At 41.1% G+C, this 14,344-nt stretch overlaps 1 protein-coding gene across 9 annotated transcripts in view; it reads left to right on the top strand.

The window, feature by feature from the left end:
* Nucleotides 1-14,344, top strand: part of SULF2 (sulfatase 2) — a 129,833-nt gene that overhangs the window by 33,293 nt on the left and 82,196 nt on the right. For 7 of the 9 annotated variants that reach the window (XM_072350483.1, XM_072350481.1, XM_072350482.1 and 4 more), the window contains one exon: nt 3,486-3,552. The exons of the other annotated variants lie outside the window; for them this stretch is intronic. The gene's annotated coding sequence lies outside the window, so the exon portion shown is untranslated. The remainder of the gene's footprint in view (nt 1-3,485; nt 3,553-14,344) is intronic. 9 annotated transcript variants of the gene reach the window in all.

Here is a 14,344-nt window from a genome sequence, read left to right as displayed (position 1 = left end):
AGATGGCTGCTGAGCAAACTTGGTTGAGGAAGCAGCAAATCATGTCAGCAGCTGAACTTCTTACTTCCCACCTTGCCTTTTTTTAATTATTATTATTATTATTTCACCATATTCCTCCATGTAAACAAATATTAATCATGAGCAGCTTTCTGCTTTGAGGAGTTCAGAGGTTTAGGTGACATGAGACAAGACAGTAGAAACGCAGCTTATGCTATGGAGCTCTGCTTGGATTCAGGGCTCATTTCTGGTGATAATGTATCACTGGGCTGCATTGCCATCTAAACTGATCTGCACAATCGGAAAGCATGTCATACCAACAAAGTAGAGCTGTCGCTTAGCTCCTCCTAAGGCATTTTTGCTATTGAGCATATAAGAAAGAGTCAAACAAAACCCCAAACATGTTACAGCCCTGCAGTTACAGATTGTTATGAAGTCTGCCACGTTTGCTGATCAGGGATTGATGAATCATAAGAAGCCTGACTTTGCTCTTTGCTTTCCTCTTGGGACAACTCAGCAGCAGCCTATCCCTGCCTTACTCGGATCAGAGGGTAAAATTTGAATCAAACGTATTACCTTATGTTTGCCTCCTGCAGTGATTTACTGTAGTAACAGCTGTGTAAATAGTGAAAAACATAATTGCTGGACAAAAACTGTAAATAAAATGCTAGTCAATGAATTATGTATTTTTTACTAGTGTGAGAATGTAGCTGAGTACAGTTTACCTTATTTCTTATAAAATTCTCTAAGTACCTATATTAAAACCAAGAATAAAATGAAAACTGGAATTTAGTTATGAAGTGGTTCTAATTCCTCTGAATGTTGAGGAAAGATGCCTAGCACAATGTTTAATTATTGTGGGTTTTAGTTATGCTGGTCCACCTTGCGATCATGTCAAGGCACCAGAGCTATCAGTATAACGTTGAGGTCAGGAGAGCATCTGGGAGGTGAAATGGATATCAAAGCTCTTAGTTATTGAGTGTCATGTGGTACTTGTCACAAGGATAAGAGAAAAAAGCTTCAAAGCTCAACAAAATTCAATATATTTTTTTTTTCACCATGAAGTTATTAGCCTATTCATGGCAAACAGTTTCTGTACTTACTGAAAGAAAATGTCTCTGAATTCTTAAAACTGATTAAGAGAAAATTTCTTTGGATTTTTATTTATTTATTTATTTTTGAGGTTTCTTCTCTCAGTGGGCATCATATTGATGAGTTAATTGTGCATTTATTATTTTAATAGAAAACGGGACTTGAGCTCAAAGATCCAGGCTGAGTAGTTGCCTGCTTGTAGAGTTTATGCTCCAGAACACAGAGGAGCAATGTCAGAGAGTGACTGTGCAGGTGCAGCACGGCTTAATTGGGATGACAAAATAGAATTTAGACAGGAAGTGTGCTATTTTTGGATACTTAAGTTGACATGAATCCCTTGTGAATTAAACCATTTAATATAAGAAATTGAAAAAGTCCTTCTAATCTTCCTTTTGAATGAGCCGTGAAATAGGATCCATGAAGCGCCTGAAGTGTGAAGAGGTTCCTATGGCTCGTTTCCAATATATTTTTAGAAGATATTAGCAGATCTGCTCTAGCCAGGAACATAAAGGAGAACTTGTAGTCCTCTATAAAATAACACACTACTTATCTGAAAATCATAGAATATTCTGAATAGAAAAGACCTTTAAGATCATCAAGTCCGAACAATGTCAAAGCTTTCACAACTCTTTTTGGACCCTCCCTAACAAATGCATAATGAATTGAGCTATAAGTTATTGTTTCCAGTAGAAAGTAGTTCCATAACTCTGTTCATTAACTGTAGTCCCACCTATTTATCAAGAAAAAAAATCCACTTGCATTTCATGTCTGCTGTAATAGGCACTGGAGTGAGAATGGGATTTGTGTGTAGTTACTTTGTTTAAAAACAAACTAACTGAAATCAGTTAATTGACTCTACTTTATGATTTGTAACTGAGAGAATTGTCAGTTTATCATGCAAGCTTTAAGACGTGAATAGCTGGGATATGTATCATAGTTAACTGCATTACCTTTGCTTTCTTAATTCAGTGCCAATTTTTAAGCCTTCTGTCCCATCAAACAGCGTACAATTTGTGCAACGTTGAGCTATTGCTTCTGGAGTGCAACTAATAACACCAGGAAAGTAGCGCCTTTTGTAACTTCTCTTAATGTTCAAAAATTTTAATCTTGTTCAAAAATTTTAGATCTTAAAACCTCCTGAGTAGCTCAGTCTTATTATGACTCGATTTATACTGAAAAGCCAAACCACAACAGGTTAAGTTTAGGTGTCTGTTTCTTCTGTGACTGCATGTTTAATAGTGCGGGGTTTTGCTTTTGTGTTGACTGCTTAGAACTCTGCTTTTCTATCAAGTTGTTTGAGTTTTCAGCACATAAGAAAATTAGGTTGTCTGAGAATTTACTACAATTACAGTGTCTGTGTTTGGAGATAGATTTGTAGTATCAGTGCCCTAATGGGGCATAATTCTGCTTTCCTCAAGTCTATTCATGCAGTGCTTCAGCTAGAAGCTTCACAATTAACTTCCTGTATTTTTTTCAATTGCTGTTGAGATGGAAAACTCCACCCCAGTAACAAGTCTGCTGATTATTCTACTATCAAAGAGTCATACGGTATATTAAAAAAATGTGTTTGGAACAGATTTCCAGATTTAAAGAAAATGTGCTATTGGCATGTGCCAGTGCTGCACAAAGCCTGCCAGACTGCACATGCCCAAAAGAGAGACTGCCAGCTGTCCTGGTGAGGGATATTTGTTGGTCTCTTGAAGTGTTTTAGTTACAAGTTCAGCAAGATTTGAATTCTTTCTGGCATCTCCAAGCACCGTGACAACTGAACATAATGCCTGTTCAGCACTAGGAGTAGAAGAACTTGAGAGTGGGCAGTTTCTATCAGTTTCTGTTTAATACTAGCAGGACAATTTTTTTTTTTGTGGAAAATGAGGCAGGGCTGGTGTGCTGTATGCATTGGTGGAGAGAGAACAACACTTCAGTGTTTTCAAGGAGAAAAGAATTGCTGAGAGGCCAAAGTTGAAAGTGGCATTTTCTAAAACTACTGCAGCAAAGAAATAGGATTACTTGGGGAGAGTTGTGACAAAATGGTAAGGTTTCTTGGCTGCTCTTTAGCTGATGCTTTTCCCCCAAAAGTCTGTCATATCAGCATTTAACCACTGCTAGTTGATGTTTGCAGGGAAGCCCTTCCCTCAGTATACAAAGTGCTGCTAGTAGCTTAACAGGTGGCATTTTTCAAGGCCTGAATAAACTGTTACATGGGATGGGGGGAAAACACCAATCCTGCCTCTTTGGAGGATACCTCCAACTAAGATACTCGCTAAAATCTGATTTTAAAAACTTTATTTAATTACGTTGGAAAGAGTTGGATATATCTAGTTACGTGTAAATACAAGCAAAATGCTACACCCTAGTGAATCACTTTCTGATTAGTTCATGGTAATATTTTACAGATGCTGATACTGGCAAACTTGCTTACTCACCTCTGTATCTCTCTGCAGAAGACCAGTTGCTGACCTTGTGAGTATAAAACACTCTTGTACAATGTTAATTACCTAGTCTCTCTGGCACTTAATATTCACTCAATTTGTTTATTCTGTGAGGAGATTTGTGGATATGTTTAAAGATTGTTTACTGGTTAGTAGCTTTGCCTGAGAAACTGAGCTCAAAGTTTACGTTTTGCGTGCACATAAAAGGTCTTTAACTCTGAACAGAAGTCACTGATACCTTCGTTTCTCAATCAGCCAGTACTAAACTGCCCTCTGATCTCTCTGAAATGCCCAGGTTTGTAGTGTTCTTCTAAGGTGTTGATATCTGCTAACATGTAATTGTCCAACTGTGTCACATTTGCCTTAAATTTAAGTAAGTCTATCTTTTCTACATGGCATACTGAATCTTTTTGTATTTACTTTCAAGACCTGTGGATCAAATATGAAACCGTGTCCCTGGTAGCCTGGTACTGTGTGCCGCAAGTGCGATGTCACTGAAATACATTCCAACTTTCTCACCTCCCTGCTTCATTCTTTGAATTAGAGTGATGCTTCTCCTGTTACAGGTTACTGTAATTAATACCATAACTGAGTGTTTGGCTAGGTTGGAATCCTTAAAGCAAGTTCCATTTAAAGAACAGTTCATTTACCTTTTATTGGCGCAGGGAAGCAAACATCTATGCTGCTTTTTTTTTTTTTTTGTTAATTACCTCTGAAGTTTCTGTTTAGACAAGGTGTAAGGTGTTGGTATTCTCCATGTTCTATACTGCTCCATTTTTCTTTTGTGTTGTTCCTTCAGTTCCTTCTGAATACCCTAAAATCCTGTAATGTTTTTTTTATTTTCATCCCTTGCCTTTTCTCTCTCCCCTCACCCTGTCTTTCTGCCTATATGTTTAACTACTTCCCAGTGTGATACCAAAGTAAAAGGACAAGGGTGAGTGTGGATGTGTTTAAGGAGATGGAGGGAAGTGACCAGCAGTGGGTGGAAGAAAATTGTCTTGGAGGTTGTGCCATTGCTAGTGTGAAGATCTGGCAAACTCTTTTTTTTTTTTTTTTGTTTGTTTTTTCCTTACTGGAGGCCCAAGTTAACCATAACAATTCTCTGAAAAACATGTTTGGGAGCAGTTATGAAATAACTGAAGTGTGCTTAGAAGGACACTGTGCAGATAACTATTCATTTTCCAAATGTTTGGGACAGGTACCTTTCCAAGCTGTAGTTCGTGTCAGATGGGATGCAGACCTTTCAAAGGGTCCTACGTACATCATCTTGTTCGTTCCAGTTTGATTTTTGTTTGCTTGTTTCCTTGCCATTAAGTTATTTCCCATTCATCATTTAGTGATATTTACCTTGAAGGCAGTTTATGATGGAGAGTTACCACATTCTGTGTGTTTGTCTGGGAACCTGAATGCATCTTAGTGCTGTATATACCTTTTACATAGTCAGTTGTTCTCAACAAGTTTCCAAGAATTAAACTTAAAAATGTGGTTAATCAGATAACTTGTCATGACAGTATGGTAATTTTAACATTTTGACTGATGCTGGGAGAATTGCTGCAATGCTTGATGGACCAGTTATGAAAATTATGTACGTGCTTTTCGTTTTGCCACAGTAGTATTTTCTGTGCTCAGGTGCTTCAATACAAAATGTAATCTTAGTTGAGTTCAGTATAAACAATTGTGGGTGTTTTGGTAATTGGATTTCTGTGTTGTATTTTTTCTCATTTATTTATTTCTTAACAAGCACTGTCAGATGGTCATAACAATTGATCAAATACCATGTTCTTCTATTTAATATATATATATTAAAAAAAAATTCCACTGCAAGTTAGAAGACGAGGTAACTTTAAAGATGAGATAACTTTACCTTTCCATACTTTTAGGCTTTACTGTGAATGTTTTGTTCAGCCTGAATTGTTATGCTGTAGCCAAAGAAAGTAATTGTGCAGCCTTTGAGCCTCCTTGTATTTAAGAATATGGATAATGAGAAATGGCAAAAAGAAAAAAAGCTGTCTAATTTAAAAATATATATATTTATAACACCAGCAGCTGCTAGTAATAGAGTACAGATTTCTTTATAGCTGCTCCAATATTAAGAATTTGGAGCATGTGGGATTTTTCTTTGCTGTTGCTGGTGATTTTGGCAGTATTGTAGAAGCTATGCTTTATCTTTCAGAAGTTAAAGAAATACAGCAAAGTATGTAGATTTAGGAGGATTTTTAACCTATTTTTGCTTATTCTTACATGAAGCAATGTTAAGCATTTTCTTTGGTTGATGTACTTTATACTTTTTATAGTGTGGTAGGGCAAGAAAGGGAGAAAAAATTGCCTGTAAGTTCATATTTGAGCTATGTTGCCGTGCACAATTATAATCCAAACCCCATACTTGCCCAGGTGCTAGCGAAACCCTCGCTAGGGCCAAAAGGACCACCGTGACTCATCAAGAAAGGTGGCAAAATGGCGTTTATTAGGAGTAATCAATACCTTATATACCTTACTACTTCGTCTACGCCCCCTAGGGCACGTTTGAAATGCGCGCGCCCAAAGTACATCACTAGATAGGGGACGGAAGAGGCTGGTTTACTATCACCGTCACATCCCGAAAAAGCCCCGCTACCGCCTATATGCTTGTACTACAAGGTTCAGCCTCGTTAGCATCTACAACATCTCCCCGTCCCCCAAGACAACAATTTATCCCTTTTCAATGTGAACACTAAAATCCCAAGTATAATCTACTATAAATTTGATATTATTCTATATGTTCTATGCAATATACTTATACTATTGTACTCAGCTTAACTGAATTACTCATCTACTTAGTCAAATTTAACCTTAACAAAACTAAGATTGATCTTAATGCAATCCTTACGATTACTAATATATTACTCTTATCATAACTCTATTACTCTATTAATATATTACTCTTAATATAACTTACTCTATAAATTTATATAAACCTTAATATCTATTAATATATTACTCTTAATATAACTTACTCTCTATAAACTTTATATAAACCTTAAAAGCTTCATCCGATATAATGAGTAGTGCAAGTTACATTTGTGCAAAAGAAAACAATACCACAACTAAATGAAGTGTATATTAAGATAGTCCCTTTGATGTCTGGAACCATCCGAGAAACAGTTCTCATCCGTGATGTTTTCTATTCTTCTTCATTCTTCATCATTCTTCTTTCCATTCTTCATCATTCTTGCATGATGCATCTTCTCTGTATGGTGAACAGTAGTCAAAGTCTTCTGTCCGTAGCCTCGATAGCATCCATCAGCTCATCAGCACACGGCAACATGCACCATCATTACATTAGCGTGTAATCGATATGTAGTGACTAGGAAACTAGAATCACGCTCTATAGGATAAGAAGAACACATCCTAAAAGATAAGTGAAGTTGCAAATACAGATAAGTGTGAATCTACTGTTGGCTGAGACCCGACAATTCTAGACTGAATCCAGAAGGTCCCCGCGCTTGTTGTTTGAGCGGTACTAATCACCGAGACCAACAGCAGCAAAACAGTCTCAGGTACCAGATTCGGCCTCCCCACCAACTGCTCCTGTAAGGAAAGAACTCTTATCCCACTTCCCATAGTCAGTCTTCACCAACCATTCTTGAGTAAAACGAGAAGTGAAGCAGGACCCATAGTCAGTCTCAACGTGACTGGGCAAACCGACCATAGCAACAGCGGTTGCCAAATGGTATCGGACTGCAGTCAAGCCAGACCTGACATGCTCAGTGGCCGTGATGACAGTAGAGGAGGTATTCACAGCAATAGCCAGCCATTGACGGGGAGACAAGCAAGGCTCCCAGATGACACCAGTTTGCCAGATCTGCAGTGACCCTAGGCCAAAGACAGGAGTGCTGGCAACTGTATCTGCTATTACATTACCTCTGGTAAAAAGGCTTGGCACCTCAGAGTGACCATGCACATGTAAGGATGCAACAGGAGCCGTGTGAGAGGCCAAGGTCTCATCTAAAATTCCAGCAGCCTCTGAACTTGGGAAGTCCTCCCAGCCCCTGCGGGCCAACAGCTTGGCTGCAAAGATGGAGTCAGCAACAGTGTTAGAGGGTATCATTTGCCAGAGGTGCACTGCGACCGTCACAGCCATCACCTCAAGCATCTGCACACTGACCATTCGGTTTGTGAAGACAGCAGCCTGTGAACTACGGTTGGGATCCTGCCAAACCACCATCCTGAGATCAAGAGTCTCATGCTCTACCAACTGAGCTAGCTGGGCCATTTCAAGGCCTCGAGCAGTGTCCCACTGTGCAAGCGATCCTTCCATGCAGCTCTGTAAGATCTTTTGCCAAGCTGCAGCCATTTTGCTAGACGGATTTTGGGGTTCTTTTGGGTCGGATCCCTTTAGCTGACCATACAAGGGCTTCATCAATCGAGCAGGTATCCCCAAAGCACCCCGAACCCACTGGAGGGCTCCTACCAGTTTCTGCATATTCCATAGTTTCTTAACACATGGTTGAATATCAAAACCCACCAGCTGCATCATCTCAGGGCTAAACTTATATTCCAAGCACTCTGCTTTAATTCCCTCTTGCATGTCTATTCCATGCACAGGGTGAAAGGGATCATCTTGTTCAGCTGCCACAACCCTCCCAAGCTCAGTCATCCACCCCTCTTTCCAGAATGTATATTGCACCAGCTTGAGAATCACGTATGCGAGGCTTTCAATATCGTGAGGGAGCACAGGGCTATGCGCCGTTAAAGTCTCTAGTGTGTTTAAAGCCAGGGGCAAACGGAACTCGCGGCAGCAGCCGGCAGCCCGGTGCCGGAAGGTGGAGCGGCTCCGCGCCGGGGAATCGAGCCCCTGTCCCCTGCATGACTGGCAGGCAACAGGAGCCACAGCGAGCGAACAACTTGCAGCTGCAGGCTCTGTCGGTCCTGTCCCGTTGGCGCAGCGCAGCAGGAGTCGGGCCCGGGTCCGATCAGGCGGCCCTCGGACTGATCGCAGCCGCGAGCTCCCCCGCCGCCGCCAGCAGCCGTACCGCTGCCCCCTCCCGCGTGGAGGGCAGAGACGGGCCAGACCCAGCCGGCACCCTGCGCAGCCCCGCCCGCCCCGGCGGCAGCTCCTCTTCCCCCGCCGGCACCAGCGGGCAGCTCTGCAAGCCAACACAGAGGGGGCCGGCCCACCGGCCGAAACTTGCCCAATCCAAGCCTGCAGCCGCAGCCCCGCGGAGTCCCTTTGGACCTGGCTACTCCCCCCCCCGGGATAGCACCACGTTTGCGCTCCCCCCGGGTCTGGAACACGCCTACTTCTCCAACCACTCGAATTAGCCGCACGCCCGTTATTCCCCCCCCCGGGATAGCACCACGTTTGCACTCCCCCCGGGTCTGGAGCACGCCTACTTCCCCTACCACTCGAATTAACCGCGCGCCCGCACTCCCCACCCCCCAATGACAAAGGATATGGGGCTGAAGTGTCCACTTGGCGGTCGAGAGGGGGTGTGGTCGATTGGAATTCGCCATCTTTAACTTTTTCTTCTCCGCTTCTCCCGGACCCCGTCCCATCTCCCCGCCTCCTCCCCAGACGGCTCTCCTGGGTCCCACCGTCCTCAGCCGCTTTTCCCGGCCGCCCTCCCGGCTGCTCCGGCTCAAACACAAGCCCAACTAACAAACACGATTCAACAAGTTTCCCCTCCTCCCTGGCTGCTTTAAGAGCACCCAGGATTACGCCCCAGGTCACAAGCTCGGCAGCCGCCTGGGCTGTCGCTGCATGCTCTGCAAGCAGAACAGTGAGCGGATCCCATTTACGACAGTCAAGGATCTCGCGGGGGGATGAAAGTTCCCCGTCCCGTTCAAGATAAGTAAGTATTGCAGCAATCTCCTGCAAAGAAGGAGCAGTCTCGCCACAGTATTCTTTACAAAAAGAAAACAATACCTCACTGATAAATTCCATAATCGTCGTCCCGCCCCGTCCCGTCGTCCCCCCGGAACTCTTGCCGCAAATATAGCGCCCCCGATCGCAATCCACGAGTACCTGCGCTGCAAAAAGAGAAAAAAGAGACCCCTGCCCCCCCAGGCAATCTCTACAAAGACAAGAAAGCACGCTCGTCGTCCCCCCGAGGCGCTCCCTTGCGGGATGCAATGCCGTCACCTCACTACACCCCAGATTAAAAAACCCCCAGGCACACTCGTCGTCCCCCCGAGCAGCTGGAGGAGGAATGCACTGCCGTCCCCTCAGTACACTCCTATATAAAAAACAAACAAACAAAAAAAAATAAACCGAAAACACGCCTAATAAGAAAAATCCCCAAAAAGAAAACGAAAAGGCACACCGGAGTTTACGGCCTCACACAGGGGCACCATATGTTGCCGTGCACAATTATAATCCAAACCCCATACTTGCCCAGGTGCTAGCGAAACCCTCGCTAGGGCCAAAAGGACCACCGTGACTCATCAAGAAAGGTGGCAAAATGGCGTTTATTAGGAGTAATCAATACCTTATATACCTTACTACTTCGTCTACGCCCCCTAGGGCACGTTTGAAATGCGCGCGCCCAAAGTACATCACTAGATAGGGGACGGAAGAGGCTGGTTTACTATCACCGTCACATCCCGAAAAAGCCCCGCTACCGCCTATATGCTTGTACTACAAGGTTCAGCCTCGTTAGCATCTACAACAGAGCTACTAGACAGAAACCTATTATAAGCTTAATTCTAAGTCATGAAGAGACACCACTTTGCTGTCCTCGCTATTCTGTGGGGCTTTCTGTAGAACAACATCTTTATTATGATTATTTCCTCCACTGCCCTAGGAATCTGGCTTCATCTCCCTTTTTGCAGGGAGTTTTAATGGGAAGCAGCAGTACATTTGGCTTCAATCCTTCACTTTTCTTCAGCCAATAATCTTGCAAGTAGGAGTTACTCCATTTAGAAATATGCTGCTCTTACATGCTGGGATTCAATTTCATTGTAATTGTGTATGCTCATTGACTCTGTTGCAGAATATGATTCTCAAAAAACACCAATTTCTCTACTTGCTGTAAAGATAAGTTGCCCTGGAAGCTCATAAGGATGGTGGAATGAGAAGTGTTTGAAAGTCAAGAGATTAGAATGTCTATAAAAACACAGTTTTGAATTTGAACTGATTGTGAACGAACGTAAAATGTTTTAACAACTGAGGTTTTACTCTATTTACATACTTGAACACGCACCTTTTATGGTTAATTTTGTGCTTGTGAAGTTGAGGACTCAGTTGTTCTTGTACCTTTGTCCCTGTGCAAGTACATTGTCATTACATGTGACTATGTTATAAAGGTTTATTTTCCTTCACTTGGTGTGTAGGACAGATGGAGCTTACTGCATCAGATGACGGTAGTTGCTCACTGTCCTGATGTCTGTCTTTAATAGGTGCTATTCAATAATGAACCTGAATGCAGAATTACTAGCTGCTGTAGTTCTTGTTTGGTGACTATCAATGGAATATTAAAATAATTTGCGATTGTTATTTCAAATCATGTATTGCCATGGCCATGTTTTTAAAGCAGGGGAAGATGGGCACAACTCAAGATGAAAATAATTGTGACTAGCTTAGGAATTTGGGGTATTGATTTATCTATTTCATGACTTCGCATGTTTTTATAGCATTTAACAGAATAGTTTTTACATGCACATCTCTGAATGCATTTGCAGTTTAGAATGTGATGTGCTTCTGAGGTACTCAGTTAAATGTGCAAGAAATTGTTGCCATTGTAATCTGTCAACCATGGAAAAGCTCTCCTTGTGATTTCTCAGACATGTTCAACAGGAGTCATTAATAGTTAAATGTTAATGAAAACATTTACAATTAAATATGCTTTTTGAGGTGGAGGTCTCTTTTGTTAGTGCTTGAATTTTGTGGTTTGTTTGTTCTGTTTTGTTTGCTTATGCTGTCCTGTGGCAGGCTACTGCAGGTCAGCCTGTGAGAAGAGCGATGGGAACTTCAGGTTCACACAGTGGTGTAATTATTTGGTGCTCCATGAAGGGCATGTTATCCAACGTGAGGCAGCTGCTTAAAAGCACAAAGGCGAGTCTTGCCAGCAGCCTCCCTACCTTTTTGCTGACAGAAAGGGGATGTCAGCAGCTGAGGACGTTACTTTGAAGTTCCAGAGGGAGGTGAGCAGATGTAGCTGTTGAAGGACCACAAATTCTGTTCTACCCCACCTGTTTCATTCACCCTTTCACCTTTTTGGCTTTTAGAAACAATTAACAGCAAATCAGAGCCTCGGTCCTGATAGGAGAGAGAGAGGAAGTAGGTTGAAGAAATTTGACACATTGGATCAGTGCCTGTAAATTTATGGAGCATTTTAGATGAGTTCTGAGGGCAGCATGGAAGGATATAGTTCACTGGAGACTAGTTAAAGATGTGTACTATTTTGAAAATTCATTAGTAGGTACTTGGAAGTTGAATGATGATAGATGCATGGTGAGCCACTGTGAATTTTGCTTGTCATTCTATTTTTGTTGGTTTAGTGGTCCCATATATTATAAAACAGTACTGTAATTGAAGAAAAGGGATTAATTAAATAAGAGAGATAAATAAATGAGAGATTTAATTATTTAACGTGGTATGTGTTTGTTACATAAGACTTATGGATATTGCTGTGCTTGAGGGCAGTCATATTACAAAATAGAGTAATTATATAAATAATACAAATGCCAAATGCAGTTCCTCGATGTTACAGCACTGAACCCAGGTGGTCTTCAAGTAATCTGCAGTAGCGTTACGTGAGTAATTAAAAGCAGCCAAATACAGATTGCAGACTGCCTTAATCCTTCTGTGTCCTTCAGACAGAAATGAACAATTCAGTGCGCTTGAGGAGAATGATCTGGTGAACAGAAGTATGCTGTGCTGGGCTAGAAAATTATTGGAACAAAGTGGAAACAACTGGTACAAGGATGATTCTGATTCTGATAAGGTGTACTGAAGTTATTAGCAGTGACAAAAAAAAGTCAGAACAACAAGAATTTATCAGGGCTGTGGACCAAGCTTTAGTAAGTGAAACGCTAGAATGTGATTTCTAAAGCATCCTTAATACTGTCATGGGGATGAACCAAGTAATCTGCTATAGGTAAGTGCTTCAGAGCTGTATCTCAGTTTTGGGTTGTTGGTAGAATTAAATAGAAACTAGTTTGGTATTTAGTTTTCCTGCATCATTTAGGTTGTATAAATGAGTGTTGTCATAATGTTTCAATACAAGCTGATAATTTTTCTATGCATTGTAGGTGAGGAATTAAGGGTATTTATGCCACAATCTAATACCACCCTGAATGTGTTATTCCTGTGTTTCTGTGGCTGTCTCTACAGCTGTAGAGACTTGTATCTGTGAAGAACTGCTGAACCTTGATCTCTGCTAATTTGGGGTGGATTTTTCTCTGTCAAAGTATCTGGGTTTCTCAGTAAAGCTCTGTCTGTGGAGCTGTAATTAATTGTCAAAGATCTGACAGTGAGGTCCACTCTGCTCCAGAACATAAAACAGAGCTATTTGTTACCTGTAATGTCATGACTTGTTTCCTTGAACAGTAATTGATGTCAATTGTAGATGATGTCTATGAACTTGAAATTGTGTTGTTTATCTGCTAGGGACCTTGAGAGTGTGATCTTCAAACAGTCACAGTGGTATAGATTACATCTGTAGTGCAAGAATTGTCTAGAGACGTAAATTACAGCAATTAAAATTAGCTAGAGGAGAGAGAATGATGCATTATTAATTGGCATAGTCATTAAGAGTCTGCAAAGAACCTAAAAGAGATGCAATGTCAATATCCAAGCACTGAAAGTGACAGACAGTGTGCAAAGACCAACAATAGTATTCAGAGCCTGAGGTCATTAAGATGTGGGCAATTATGTTGAATTTTTTAACTGCAGGTGAAGATGACTCCAACATACTAACCAACATAATAAAATGGAAAAAATGTTGTGTGTTAATATTCATGACTGCTCTTAAGGCTGAAGGAGTGCACTTTAAAGTAAAAAATGGAACATTTTTTAAGGAGATGGAAACAAAAAAAAAAAAAAAAGGAAATTCCCTCAACAATTTGATGAATTTAAGCACAAAAAAAAAAAATAAAGCAAAACAAAAAAACCCCACAGATCAGCATTTCTCAGCATTAAATATAATCTGAGCCCATAAAGAGAAGGATAAATCTTGGTACACTGAAGAATGAAGATTTAATTAAGAGTCTCTTTATACTGCAGAAACAAAGTCTTGCCTGTGTCATGCTGAGAAATATGGCAGTCTGAATAAGAGGCTCGTGGTACTGCAGCTGTATATCAGCTACTTAATTATTCACAAACCTTCTTGTCAGCGAGTTTCAGTGATTTACCTATCTCAGTTAATTTACCTTATTGCAAATGCTGCTTGTTTTATAAAGTAGTTCATTTATAGTGCTGTAAATGTGAAAAGGAAGCGCGTTCACTGAGAGAGAAGTTTTAATAACTGATTCCCAAAATGAAGTAAACTTTAAATATTGGAGGTGTTAGGACAGCAATGTATTTATTTTGACATCTAATGAAAGAGTGTTTGTATACCAGGCAGAGATTTAGAAGTCCAAAGTAAGTATCTCAATTTTGCTTGTTGAAAAGATCTTTGGAAAGTTTCTTTTCTTTTTTTATTTTTTTCAAAACCTAGCAATGCTTTCCTATTCAACTTGCTAAGAATTCAGATTCCTAATTCATCTCACCCTTTACCCCAAAGTTTAAACACTGAATGTGATTAGCTTTGCTGTGCAGATGCTGTGTTGAATGGCCTCTGTTGATTCAGAGAAGCTGAGCAGTGTCAGAGTTCAGTTACTGTGCTTTCAGGAAAGCCTCCTGT

Source organism: Excalfactoria chinensis, chromosome 15 (assembly GCF_039878825.1).
Source record: "Excalfactoria chinensis isolate bCotChi1 chromosome 15, bCotChi1.hap2, whole genome shotgun sequence".
Lineage (NCBI taxonomy): Eukaryota > Metazoa > Chordata > Aves > Galliformes > Phasianidae > Excalfactoria > Excalfactoria chinensis.
This window is presented reverse-complemented; position numbering and strand designations above follow the sequence as displayed.